The sequence below is a fragment of the Oncorhynchus masou genome, unplaced genomic scaffold (assembly GCF_036934945.1).
Source record: "Oncorhynchus masou masou isolate Uvic2021 unplaced genomic scaffold, UVic_Omas_1.1 unplaced_scaffold_1832, whole genome shotgun sequence".
Taxonomy (NCBI): domain Eukaryota; kingdom Metazoa; phylum Chordata; class Actinopteri; order Salmoniformes; family Salmonidae; genus Oncorhynchus; species Oncorhynchus masou.
Genome location: NW_027008345.1, coordinates 93,007 through 108,333, shown reverse-complemented (window position 1 = coordinate 108,333; position 15,327 = coordinate 93,007). Strand labels below are relative to the sequence as shown.

Below are 15,327 nucleotides of genomic sequence, written 5' to 3'. Positions count from 1 at the left end.
CCTCTGCCTGTCACCACACAGACACACACTGAATAATGTGTTAAAATGTCCCACAAACCCCTCTGCCTGTCACCACACAGACACACACTGAATAATGTGTTAAGATGTCCCACAACCCCCTCTGCCTGTCACCACACACAGACACACACTGAATAATGTGTTAAGATGTCCCACAACCCCCTCTGCCTGTCACCACACAGACACACACTGAGTAATGTGTTAAAATGTCCCACAACCCCCTCTGCCTGTCACCACACAGACACACACTGAATAATGTGTTAAAATGTCCCACAACCCCCTCTGCCTGTCACCACACAGACACACACTGAGTAATGTGTTAAGATGTCCCACAACCCCCTCTGCCTTTCACCACACAGACACACACTGAGTAATGTGTTAAGATGTCCCACAACCCCCTCTGCCTGTCACCACACAGACACACACTGAGTAATGTGCTGTCATGTTCATGCATTATGGTGGGAAACTGTGCTGTTTGTAACTGAAAGTATTCCTAGACAATTTTAGCTTTACATGTTCAACCAGTCCCCTCCCTCTTCCTGTAGGGTTCAACCAGTCCCCTCCCTCTTCCTGTAGGGTGCAACCAGTCCCCTCCCTCTTCCTGTAGGTTTCAACCAGTCCCCTCCCACTTCAGGTAGGATGCAACCGGTCCCCTCCCTCTTCCTGTAGGATTCAACCAGTCCCCTCCCTCTTCCTGTAGGGTGCAATCAGTCCCCATCCCTCCTCCTGTAGGGTTCAACCAGTCCCCTCCCTCCTCCTGTAGGGTGCAACCACTCCCCTACATAGTGCACTACTTTTAACCAGAGCCCATTGAGGGGTACACTTTGTGTTTATGTTAAGTATCACCATCCCCACTAACTAACAACAGGCTGGAACAGGGCCATTGTCTACTATATTGGTAGTATCACCATCCCCACTAACTAACAACAGGGCCATTGTCTACTATATTGGTAGTATCACCATCCCCACTAACTAACAGTAGAAGAAGTAAATGAGTAGACATTTTAATCAGATTAACTTCCATAAGAGTTCTTTATTATGAGGGAAATATGACTTTTCGTGACATTCCACCAAACAGCTGGGAATCAGAGATAACGTATCGTCATAAAACACTGACATAAATCACAGATCAACACTAAAACAAATTATTCAGACTTTTACATCAGTCTTTTTATTTTACATATTTGTTTATTCATAGTTTCAGAAAGAGAACATTTCTCTACCTTAATTAAAGACACGTCTTTCCTTTCCAAACAGAGCAGGGTTGCAGAATTCCAGTAACTTTCAAAATAATTCCCTGTTTTTCCAGAAATCTGAGGATCGCTGATTCCCTGGTTTTCCAGAAATCTGAGGATCGCTGATTCCCTGGTTTTCCAGAAATCTGAGGATTGCTGATTCCCTGGTTTTCCAGAAATCTGAGGATCGCTGATTCCCTGGTTTTCCAGAAATCTGAGGATTGCTGATTCTCTGGTTTTCCAGAAATCCTAGGATCGCTGATTCCCTGGTTTTCCAGAAATCTGAGGATTGATGATTCCCTGGTTTTCCAGAGATCTGAGGATTGCTGATTCCCTGGTGTTCCAGAGATCTGAGGATTGCGGATTCCCTGGTTTTCCATAAATCCTAGGATTGCTGATTCCCTGGTGTTCCAGAGATCTGAGGATTGCTGATTCCCTGGTTTTCCAGAGATCTGAGGATCGCTGATTCCTGCTTCCCTCAATATTCTGGGAATATTCAACAGTAAACCCTGATCAGTGTATTAAAGTTACAGGAACTTTTCAACCCGAAGACAGAGGTCGAAAACCACCTGTGGATCATCCTGACAAGATGTTGGGTTGTATTTTGTACACTTCATCTTTATATTGAAGGCTAAACAAGGGTCCCAAATGGTACCCTATTCCCTATATAGTGCACTACTTTAGACCAGAGCCCTATGGCACCCTATTCCCTACATAGTGCACTACTTTAGACCAGAGCCCTATTCCCTACATAGTGCACTACTTTAGACCAGAGCCCTTTGGCACCCTATTCCCTACATAGTGCACTACTTTAGACCAGAGCCCTATGGCACCCTATTCCCTACATAGTGCACTACTTTAGACCAGAGCCCTATGGCACCCTATTCCCTACATAGTGCACTACTTTAGACCAGAGCCCTATGGCACCCTATTCCCTACATAGTGCACTAGTTTTAACCAGAGCCCATTGAGGGGTCCACATTGTGTTTCTATTAAATTATTTATTTCATTTAATAAGGAACTAACTCCCGACTACTCATTATGTTGTATTATTTCATACTCCATACTCATCGTGGGGACAATGAACCCACATATGAAATAAAATCGACAGACAGACAGGCAGAGCAGCCCTAAGAAAGGTTAACAAGTCAAATATACTGTCAGGTGAAAATGATTAATTTTAGCATTCATTAGCACAATTGTTTGCATTCCCCATTCTGACGGACGTCATGATTGGACCTGTTGTTACGTTGGGGATTTATATACCATTACCAGTCAAAAGTTTGGACACACCTACTCATTCAAGGGTTTTTAGTTTTTACTATTTTCTACATTGTAGAATAATAGTGAAGACATAACAACTAGGAAATAACACATATGGTATCATGTAGTAACCAAAAAAGTGTTAAACAAATCAAAATATATTTAATATTTTAGATTCTTCAACATAATAGATTCTCCTAACATAATAGTTTATGGTGCTTTCGCTGTAAAGCGCTTGTATTTTCATTAACATTTAAAATTAGTATTTCCGTAAATTGATGTTCTCTGCAATATCACCGGATGTTTTTGGAACTACTGAACATAACACGCCAATGTATACTGAGATATTTTTATATAAATATGAACTTTATCGAACAAAACATAAATGTATTGTCTAACATGAAGCCCTATGAGTGTCATCTGATGAAGATCATCAAAGGTTAGTGATTAATTCTATCTCCATTTCAGATTTGTGACTCCACTCTTTGCCTGGAAAAATGGCTGTTTTTCTGATGCTTGGCTCTGACCTAACATAATCATTTGTGGAGCTTTCGCTGTAAAGCCTATTTGAAATTGGACACTGTGGTGGGATTAACAACACGATTACCTTTAACCTGTTAAATCTATGGGGGCGCTATTTCATTTTTGGATAAAAAGACATGCCCGTTTTAAGCGCAATATTTTGTCACAAAAAGATGCTCGACTATGCATATAATTGATAGCTTTGGAAAGAAAACACACTGACGTTTCCAGAACTGCAAAGATATTGTCTGTGAGTGCCCCAGAACAGAAGCTACAGGCAAAACCAAGATGAAACTGCAACCAGGAAATGAGCAGGATTTTTGAGGCTCTGTTTTTCATTGTCTCCTTATATGGCTGTGAATGCGACAGGAATGAGCCTGCCCTATCTATCGTCTCCCCAAGGTGTCTGCAGCATTGTGACGTATTTGTAGGCATATCATTGGAAGATTGACCATAAGAGACTACATTTGCCAGGTGTCCGCCCGGTGTCCTCCGTCGAAATTGGTGCGTCATCTTCAACTGCACGTCTTTTTCCAAGCGATTCACCGGAGAAAGGAGACTACCACGAATGATATATCAATGAAGAGATATGTGAAAAACACATTGAGGATTGATTCTAAACAGCGTTTGCCATGTTTAAGTCGATATTATGGAGTTAATTTGGAAAACAGTTCGCCGTTTTGATGACTGAATTTTTCGGGTTTTTTTGGTACCCAAACGTGATGTACAAAACGGAGCGATTTCTCCTACACAAAGAATCTTTCAGGTAAAACTGAACATTTGCTATGTAACTGAGAGTCTCCTCATTGAAAACATCCGAAGTTCCTCAAAGGTAAATTATTTTATTTGAATCCTTTTCTGGTTTTTGTGCAAATGTTGCCCGCTAAATGCAACGCTAAATGCTACGCTAGCTATCACAAATGCTTGTTTTGCTATGGTTCAAAAGCATATTTTGAAAATCTGAGATGACAATGTTGTTAAGAAAAGGTTAAGCTTGAGAGCTAGCACATTCATTTCATTTCATTTGCGATTTTCATAAATAGTTAACGTTACGTTATGCTAATGAGCTTGAGGCTATAACTGGATACAGGTTTTTTTCATAGCCAAACGTGAACAAAACGGAGTGATTTGTCCTACACAAATAATATTTTTGAAAAACTGAACATTTGCTATCTAACTGAGAGTCTCCTCATTGAAAACATCTGAAGTTCTTCAAAGGTAAATGATTTTATTTGAATGATTTTCTTGTTTTTGTGAAAATGTTGCTGGCTGAATTCTAGGCTTATAGCTATGCTAGCTATCAACACTCTTACACAAATGCTTGTTTAGCTATGGTTGAAAAGCATATTTTGAAAATCTGAGATGACAGTGTTGTTAACAAAAGTCTAAGCTTGAGAGCAAATATATTTATTTCATTTCATTTGCGATTTTCATGAATAGTTAATGTTGCGTTATGCTAATGAGCTTGAGGCTATAAATAGAATCCCGGATCCGGGATTGCTCGACGCAAGAAGTTAAAATGGTATTAGATACTTGTACGTTTGAGGAATTTTAATTATGAGATTTCTGTTGTTTTGAATTTGGTGCCCTGCACTTTCACTGGCTGTTGTCATATCGACCCCGTTAACGGGATCTCAGCCCTAAGAAGTTTTAAACAAAGAACAAATATATTTGAGATTTGAGATTCTTCAAAGTAGCCACCCTTTGCCTTGATGACTGCTTTGCATACTCTTGGCATTCTCTCAACCAGCTTCACCTGGAATGCTTTTCCAACAGTCTTGAAGGAGTTTCCACATATGCTGAGCACTTGTTGGCTGCTTTTCCATCACTCTGTGGCCCAACTCATCCCAAACCATCTCAATTGGGTTGAGGTCAGGTGATTGTGGATGCCAGGTCATCTAATGTAGCACTCCATCACTCTCCTTCTTGGTCAAATATCCCTTACACAGCCTGGAGGTGTGTTTTGGGTCATTGTCCTGTTGATAGACAAATGATAGTCCCACTAAGCGCAAACCAGATGGGATGGCGTATCGCTGCAGAATGCTGTGGTAGCCATGCTGGTTAAGTGTGCCTTGAATTCTAAATAAAATCACAGACAGTGTCACCAACAAAGCACCATCACACATCCTCCTCCATGCTTCAAGGTGGGAACCACACATGTGGAGATCATCCGTTCACCTACTCTGCATCTCACAAAGACATGGTGGTTGGAACCAAACATTTCAAATTTGGACTCATCAGACCAAAGGACAGATTTCCACCGGTCTAATGTCCATTGATCGTGTTTCTTGGCCCAGCAAGTCTCTTCTTCCTATTGGTGTCCTTTAGTAATGGTTTCTTTGCATCAATTCGACCACAAAGGCCTGATTCAAACAGTCTCCTCTGAACAGTTGATGTTGAGATGTGTCTCTTACTTGAACTCTGTGAAGCATTTATTTGGGCTGCAATCTGAGATACAGCGAACTCTAATGTACTTATCCTCTGTAGCAGAGGAAACTCTGGGTCTTCCTTTCTTGTAGCGGTCCTCATGAGGCAGTTTCATCAGAGCACTTGATGGTTTTTGCGACTGCACTTTCAAAGTTCTTGTCATTTTCCATACGGACTGACCTTCGTGTCTTAAAGTAATGATGGGCTGTCGTTTCTCTTTCCATAATGTGGACTTGGTCATTTACCAAATAGGAATGGTATACTGAATATAGCCCTAAGAAGGAAAGACAATCCACAATGTACTTTAATTAATAGGTGTGCCTCGATTAAAAAAACACCCAGGTGACTACCTCATGAAGCTGGTTGAGACAAGGCCAAGAATGTGCAAAGCTGTCATCAAGGCAATGGGCGGCTACTTTTAAGAATCTGAAATATAAAATATATTTTGATTTGTTTAACGTATTTTTGGTTACAACATGGTTCCATATGTGTTCTCTGGTTCTTCAGGTATTAGTAACAAGTGGCTCTTAAACATTGAACCACAACAACGATCAACTGACATCAGTCTTTGAGTTTTCTCCAGTTCTTATGGGACTATATAGTATCAATATTGTGTAGACTGATCTGTATAAACAACATATTGATTATCGATCTTGGACATGCACCAGAAAAGATGATTCATGTGATCAATAGCATCAAATGTAAAATGTATTGAGATTATTGCAACATGTCAAACACATCAGGAGCACAGTATCTAACATAGAAACAGTTTCCTTATTGTTGTAGACAATCTTTAACCTACAGTATCTAACATAGAAACAGTTTCCTTAATGTTATAGACAATCTTTAACCTACAGTATCTAGCATAGAAGCAGTTTCCTTATTGTTGTAGATAATCTTTAACCTACAGTATCTAACATAGAAACAGTTTCCTTACTGTTATAGACAATCTTTAACCTACAGTATCTAGCATAGAAGCAGTTTCCTTATTGTTGTAGACAATCTTTAACCTACAGTATCTAGCATAGAAGCAGTTTCCTTATTGTTGTAGATAATCTTTAACCTACAGTATCTAACATAGAAACAGTTTCCTTACTGTTATAGACAATATTTAACCTACAGTATCTAACATAGAAGCAGTTTCCTTATTGTTATAGACAATCTTTAACCTACAGTATCTAACATAGAAGCAGTTTCCTTATTGTTGTAGATAATCTTTAACCTACAGTATCTAACATAGAAACAGTTTCCTTATTGTTGTAGATAATCTTTAACCTACAGTATCTAACATAGAAGCAGTGTCCTTATTGTTATAGACAATCTTTAACCTACAGTATCTAGCATAGAAGCAGTTTCCTTATTGTTATAGACAATCTTTAACCTACAGTATCTAACATAGAAGCAGTGTCCTTATTGTTATAGACAATCTTTAACCTACAGTATCTAACATAGAAGCAGTGTCCTTACTGTTATAGACAATCTTTAACCTACAGTATCTAACATAGAAACAGTTTCCTTATTGTTGTAGACAATCTTTAACCTACAGTATCTAACATAGAAGCAGTGTCCTTACTGTTGTAGACAATCTTTAACCTACAGTATCTAACATAGAAGCAGTTTCCTTATTGTTATAGACAATCTTTAACCTACAGTATCTAACACAGAAGCAGTGTCCTTATTGTTGTAGACAATCTTTAACCTACAGTATCTAACATAGAAGCAGTGTCCTTATTGTTATAGACAATCTTTAACCTACAGTATCTAACATAGAAGCAGTTTCCTTACTGTTATAGACAATCTTTAACCTACAGTATCTAACATAGAAGCAGTGTTCTTATTGTTATAGACAATCTTTAACCTACAGTATCTAACATAGAAGCAGTTTCCTTATTGTTGTAGACAATCTTTAACCTACAGTATCTAACATAGAAGCAGTGTCCTTATTGTTATAGACAATCTTTAACCTACAGTATCTAGCATAGGAGCAGTTTCCTTATTGTTGTAGACAATCTTTAACCTACAGTATCTAACATAGAAGCAGTTTCCTTATTGTTGTAGACATTCTTTAACCTACAGTATCTAGCATAGAAGCAGTGTCCTTACTGTTGTAGACAATCTTTAACCTACAGTATCTAACATAGAAGCAGTGTCCTTATTGTTATAGACAATCTTTAACCTACAGTATCTAACATAGAAGCAGTGTCCTTATTGTTATAGACAATCTTTAACCTACAGTATCTAACATAGAAGCAGTGTCCTTACTGTTGTACACAATCTTTAACCTACAGTATCTAACATAGAAGCAGTGTCCTTACTGTTATAGACAATCTTTAACCTACAGTATCTAACATAGAAACAGTTTCCTTATTGTTATAGACAATCTTTAACCTACAGTATCTAACATAGAAGCAGTGTCCTTATTGTTATAGACAATCTTTAACCTACAGTATCTAACATAGAAGCAGTGTCCTTACTGTTATAGACAATCTTTAACCTACAGTATCTAACATAGAAGCAGTGTCCTTATTGTTATAGACAATCTTTAACCTACAGTATCTAACATAGAAGCAGTGTCCTTATTGTTATAGACAATCTTTAACCTACAGTATCTAACATAGAAGCAGTGTCCTTACTGTTATAGACAATCTTTAACCTACAGTATCTAACATAGAAGCAGTTTCCTTATTGTTATAGACAATCTTTAACCTACAGTATCTAACATAGAAGCAGTGTCCTTATTGTTATATATTTTTAGCAGGTGACAGTCAGGAGCCAATCTGTAGTGAGCACTGAGACAGAACATTGCAGCTGGAGCTTATGACTCACATGATGAGAGACTTTCCACTTCCTATTGTGTGTCAGTTGGGAGTGTTTGTGATGACTTAGAGGGTTTGACGATGAGGGCACTTTGGCAACTTGGCCTTCCATTCAGCTGGTGAGAGGGACGTTGCATTGACAGGAGATGAAGAGGGGTCTCCTCAGCAGAAGTAGATCTCTCCATCTAGAGGAGGCTCTAGGTGCTGGATATCTACGGAGACAAACAGATAAACAGACTACAATCAAACCACGGTCGTATTTACACTGCCTCGTGAAAATCTACACACCCCTCATACAGTCTTCACATTTTGCTGCTTAACAACATTTTAAATAATAATTTGATTAAAACATTTGATTAAATTGGATCATATTTTCAAGTATTGTGGTGGCAGCATCATGTTATGGGCATGTTTGTCATCGGAAAGGACTGGGGAGTTTGTTAGGATCAGAAAAATATGAAGGGAGCAGTCTTCTGAAACCTAACTCTGGAATAGAGTTGTTGAGTGTTCCTGATGGGTCCAGTCTCAGTCCTGTTTATATTTGCATGAAAATTAGAGACAAGGTCTGAATATTTCTGTCCATCAATGACTCTCAAATAAATGTACTAAACTTGAGTAATAACGACAAAAACAATGTTTAAATGTCGCCCTAAGGGTAACACACAGAAGGACGTGTTGTATTCTAATTGTTGCCAAAGGTGATCACACCAAGCATTATTAACTCTCGCTGTGAAGACATAAGCAATAAAGACAACTTTGTTTTAAAATTTGTGATTCATTTGGAAAACACTCAGATCCCAGCACATAAAGATATGGCACTGTAGTAGAATAGCCCAGGACACAGACCCAACATCCAATAACTGGACTGGATTGTGGTCTCAACACTGTAGTAGAATAGCCCAGGACACAGACCCAACATCCAATAACTGGACTGGATTGTGGTCTCAACACTGTAGTAGAATAGCCCAGGACACAGACCCAACAACCAATAACTGGACTGGATTGTGGTCTCAACACTGTAGTAGAATAGCCCAGGACACAGACCCAACAACCAATAACTGGACTGGATTGTGGTCTCAACACTGTAGTAGAATAGCCCAGGACACAGACCCAACAACCAATAACTGGACTGGATTGTGGTCTCAACACTGTAGTAGAATAGCCCAGGACACAGACCCAACAACCAATAACTGGACTGGATTGTGGTCTCAACACTGTAGTAGAATAGCCCAGGACACAGACCCAACAACCAATAACTGGACTGGATTGTGGTTTCAACACTGTAGTAGAATAGCCCAAGACACAGACCCAACAACCAATAACTGGACTGGATTGTGGTCTCAACACTGTAGTAGAATAGCCCAGGACACAGACCCAACAACCAATAACTGGACTGGATTGTGGTCTCAACACTGTAGTAGAATAGCCCAGGACACAGACCCAACAACCAATAACTGGACTGGATTGTGGTCTCAACACTGTAGTAGAATAGCCCAAGACACAGACCCAACAACCAATAACTGGACTGGATTGTGGTCTCAACACTGTAGTAGAATAGCCCAAGACACAGACCCAACAACCAATAACTGGACTGGATTGTGGTCTCAACACTGTAGTAGAATAGCCCAGGACACAGACCCAACAACCAATAACTGGACTGGATTGTGGTCTCAACACTGTAGTAGAATAGCCCAGGACACAGACCCAACAACCAATAACTGGACTGGATTGTGGTCTCAACACTGTAGTAGAATAGCCCAAGACACAGACCCAACAACCAATAACTGGACTGGATTGTGGTCTCAACACTGTAGTAGAATAGCCCAAGACACAGACCCAACAACCAATAACTGGACTGGATTGTGGTCTCAACACTGTAGTAGAATAGCCCAGGACACAGACCCAACAACCAATAACTGGACTGGATTGTGGTCTCAACACTGTAGTAGAATAGCCCAGGACACAGACCCAACAACCAATAACTGGACTGGATTGTGGTCTCAACACTGTAGTAGAATAGCCCAGGACACAGACCCAACAACCAATAACTGGACTGGATTGTGGTCTCAACAACATTCTAATGCTTTCTTTTTTACTGTAGTGTAGTTATACCTGCTGACTGTCTTCCCTGTCTCAACACCTGGTGACTGTCCTCCCTGTCTCAACACTGTAGTGTAGTTATACCTGGTGACTGTACTCCCTGTCTCAACACTGTAGTGTTGTTATACCTGCTGACTGTCCTCCCTGTCTCAACACTGTAGTTATACCTGGTGACTGTCCTCCCTGTCTCAACACTGTAGTTATACCTGGTGACTGTCCTCCCTGTGTCAACACTGTAGTGTAGCTATACCTGCTGACTGTCCTCCCTGTTTCAACACTGTAGTTATACCTGGTGACGGTCCTCCCTGTCTCAACACTGTAGTTATACCTGGTGACTGTCCTCCCTGTCTCAACACTGTAGTTATACCTGCTGACTGTCCTCCCTGTCTCAACACTATAGTTATACCTGGTGACTGTCCTCCCTGTCTCAACACTGTAGTGTTGTTATACCTGCTGACTGTCCTCCCTGTCTCAACACTGTAGTTATACCTGGTGACTGTCCTCCCTGTCTCAACACTATAGTTATACCTGGTGACTGTCCTCCCTGTCTCAACACTGTAGTGTAGTTATACCTGGTGACTGTCCTCCCTGTCTCAACACTGTAGTTATACCTGGTGACGGTCCTCCCTGTCTCAACACTGTAGTGTAGTTATACCTGGTGACTGTCCTCCCTGTCTCAACACTGTAGTGTAGTTATACCTGGTGACTGTCCTCCTTGTCTCAACACTGTAGTGTAGTTATACCTGGTGACTGTCCTCCCTGTCTCAACACTGTAGTGTAGTTATACCTGGTGACTGTCCTCCCTGCCTCAACACTGTAGTGTTTACCTGCTGACTGTCCTCCCTGTCTCAACACTGTAGTGTAGTTATACCTGGTGACTGTCCTCCCTGTCTCAACACTGTAGTGTTTACCTGGTGACTGTCCTCCCTGTCTCAACACTGTAGTGTAGTTATACCTGGTGACTGTCCTCCCTGTCTCAACACTGTAGTGTTTACCTGGTGACTGTCCTCCCTGTCTCAACACTGTAGTGTAGTTATACCTGGTGACTGTCCTCCCTGTCTCAACACTGTAGTGTAGTTATACCTGGTGAATGTCCTCCCTGCCTCAACACTGTAGTGTTTACCTGCTGACTGTCCTCCCTGTCTCAACACTGTAGTGTAGTTATACCTGCTGACTGTCCTCCCTGTCTCAACACTGTAGTGTAGTTATACCTGGTGACTGTCCTCCCTGTCTCAACACTGTAGTGTAGTTATACCTGCTGACTGTCCTCCCTGTCTCAACACTGTAGTGTAGTTATACCTGGTGACTGTCCTCCCTGTCTCAACACTGTAGTGTAGTTATACCTGCTGACTGTCCTCCTGTCTCAACACTGTAGTGTAGTTATACCTGGTGACTGTCCTCCCCTCAACACTGTAGTGTTTACTCTGTCCTCCCCTGTCTCAACACTGTAGTGTAGTTATACCTGCTGACTGTCCTCCCTGTCTCAACACTGTAGTGTAGTTATACCTGGTGACTGTCCTCCCTGCCTCAACACTGTAGTGTTGTTATACCTGGTGACTGTCCTCCCTGTCTCAACACTGTAGTGTTTACCTGGTGACTTTCCTCCCTGTCTCAACACTGTAGTGTAGTTATACCTGGTGACTGTCCTCCCTGCCTCAACACTGTAGTTATCCCTGGGGACTGTCCTCCCTTTCTCAACACTGTAGTTATACCTGGTGACTGTCCTCCCTGCCTCAACACTGTAGTTATACCTGCTGACTGTCCTCCCTGTCTCAACACTGTAGTTATACCTGGTGACTGTGTACCCTGTTCCTTCTTCTTCATGTCCTCAGCCAGCACTGTATCCTGTGTCTCAACACTGTAGTGTATTATACCTGGTGACTGTCCTCCCTGTCTCAACACTGTAGTGTAGCTATACCTGCTGACTGTCCTCCCTGTTTCAACACTGTAGTTATACCTGGTGACGGTCCTCCCTGTCTCAACACTGTAGTTATACCTGGTGACTGTCCTCCCTGTCTCAACACTGTAGTGTATACCTGTGACTGTCCTCCCTGTACAACACTGTAGTGTAGTTATACCCCTGGGACTGTCCTCCCTGTCTCAACACTGTAGTGACCTGGTGACTGTCCTCCCTGTCTCAACACTGTAGTGTAGTTATACCTGGTGACTGTCCTCCTGTCTCAACACTGTAGTGTAGTTATACCTGGTGACTGTCCTGCCTCAACACTGTAGTGTTTACCTGCTGACTGTCCTCCCTGTCTCAACACTGTAGTGTAGTTATACCTGGTGACTGTCCTCCCTGTCTCAACACTGTAGTGTAGCTGACTGTCCTCCCTGTCTCAACACTGTAGTGTAGTTATACCTGCTGAACACTGTAGTGTAGTTATACCTGGTGACTGTCCTCCCTGTCTCAACACTGTAGTGTAGTTATACCTGGTGACTGTCCTCCCTGTCTCAACACTGTTGTAGTTATACCTGGTGACTGTCCTCCCTGTCTCAACACTGTAGTGTAGTTATACCTGGTGACTGTCCTCCCTGTCTCAACACTGTAGTGTTTACCTGGTGACTGTCCTCCTGTCTCAACACTGTAGTTATACACTGTCCTCCCTGTCTCAACACTGTAGTGTATTATACCTGGTGACTGTCCTCCCTGTCTCAACACTGTGTAGTTATACCTGGTGACTGTCCAACACTGTAGTGTAGTTATACCTGGTGACTGTCCTCCTGTCTCAACACTGTAGTGTAGTTATACCTGGTGACTGTCCTCCTGTCTCAACACTGTAGTCCCTTCCTAACACTGTAGTTATACCTGGTGACTGTCTCAACACTATAGTTATACCTGGTGACTGTCCTCCCTGTCTCAACACTGTAGTTATACCCGTCTCAACACTGTAGTGTTTACCTGCTGACTGTCCTCCCTGTCTCAACACTGGGTGACTGTCCTTGTCTCAACACTGTAGTGTAGTTATACCTGGTGACTGTCCTCCCCTGTCTCAACACTGTAGTGTTTACCTGGTGACTGTCCTCCTGTCTCAACACTGTAGTGTAGCTATACCTGGTGACTGTCCTCCCTGCCTCAACACTGTAGTGTTTACCTGCTGACTGTCCTCCTGTCTCAACACTGTAGTGTAGTTATACCTGCTGACTGTCCTATGAACACTGTAGTAGTTATACCTGGTGACTGTCCTCCTGTTCAACACTGTAGTGCAGTTATACCTGCTGGACTGTCCTCCCTGTCTCAACACTGTAGTGTAGTTATACCAGGTGACTGTCCTCCCTGTCTCAACACTGTAGTGTTTACCTGTGACTGTCCTCCCTGTCTCAACACTGTAGTGTAGTTATACCAGGTGACTGTCCTCCCTGTCTCAACACTGTAGTGTTTACCTGCTGACTGTCCTCCCTGTCTCAACACTGTAGTGTAGTTATACCTGGTGACTGTCCTCCCTGTCTCAACACTGTAGTTATACCTGCTGACTGTCCTCCTGTCTCAACACTGTAGTGTATATACCAGGTGACTGTCCTCAGTCTCAACACTGTAGTGTTTACCTGCTGACTGTCCTCCCTGTCTCAACACTGTAGTGTAGTTATACCTGGTGACTGTCCTCCCTGTCTCAACACTGTAGTGTAGTTATACCTGCTGACTGTCCTCCCTGTCTCAACACTGTAGTGTAGTTATACTCTGTCCTCCCTGTCTCAACACTGTAGTGTAGTTATACCTGCTGACTGTCCTCCCTGTCTCAACACTGTAGTGTAGTTATACCTGGTGACTGTCCTCCCTGCCTCAACACTGTAGTGTTTACCTGCTGACTGCCTCCCTCAACACTGTAGTGTAGTTATACCTGCTGACTGTCCTCCCTGTCTCAACACTGTAGTGTAGTTATACCTGGTGACTGTCCTCCCTGTCTCAACACTGTAGTGCAGTTATACCTGCTGACTGTCCTCCCTGTCTCAACACTGTAGTGTAGTTATACCAGGTGACTGTCCTCCCTGTCTCAACACTGTAGTGTTTACCTGCTGACTGTCCTCCCTGTCTCAACACTGTAGTGTAGTTATACCTGGTGACTGTCCTCCCTGTCTCAACACTGTAGTGTAGTTATTGGTGACTGTCCTCCCTGTCTCAACACTGTAGTGTAGTTATACCTGGTGACTGCAACACTGTAGTGTAGTTATACCTGGTGACTGGTCTCAACACTGTACTGCTGACTGTCTCCCTGTCCAACACTGTAGTTATACCTCAACACTGTAGTTATACCTGGTGACTGTCCTCCCTGTCTCAACACTCCCTGGTGACTGTCCTCCCTGTCAACACTGTAGTGTTTACCGTGTCCCCCTGTCTCAACACTGTAGTTATACCTGGTGACTGTCCTCCCTGTCTCAACACTGTAGTGTAGTTAAACTGGTGACTGTCCTCCTGTCTCAACACTGTAGTGTAGTTATACCTGTGACTGTCCTCCCTGTCTCAACACTGTAGTTATACCTGCTGTCCTCTGTCTCAACACTGTAGTGTAGCTCCTGCTGACTTCCACTGCCTGTTTCAACACTGTAGTGTAGTTATTACCTGGTGACTGTCCTCCTGTCTCTACACTGTAGTTATACCTGGTAGTGTAGTTAAACCTCCCTCCTGTCTCACTAGGTGACTGTCCTCCCTGTCTCAACACTTAGTTATACCTGGTAGTTATACCTGGTGACTGTCCTCCCTGTCTCAACACTGAGAAAACACTGGGTGTCCTCCTGCCTCTGTCCTGGACTGTCCTCCTGAACACTGTAGTGTTTACCTGCTGACTGTCCTCCCTGTCTCAACACTGTAGTTATACCTGGTGACTGTCCTCCTGTCTCAACACTGTAGTTAGACTGTCCTCCCTGTCTCAACACTGGTGTAGTTATACCTGGTGACTGTCCTCCTGTCTCAACACTGTCTGACTTCCTCCCTAGTCTCAACACTGTAG

The 15,327-nt window shown here is 42.4% G+C and overlaps 1 long non-coding RNA gene across 1 annotated transcript; it reads right to left on the bottom strand.

Moving 5' to 3' along the window:
* Nucleotides 1-1,020: 1,020 nt before the first annotated feature.
* On the bottom strand, nucleotides 1,021-12,210 carry LOC135532354 (uncharacterized). The gene is made up of 2 exons (XR_010454338.1): nucleotides 12,172-12,210; nucleotides 1,021-8,493 (listed from the first exon to the last, which is right to left on the bottom strand). It is a non-coding gene; the product is annotated as an uncharacterized LOC135532354 (long non-coding RNA).
* Nucleotides 12,211-15,327: the final 3,117 nt, after the last annotated feature.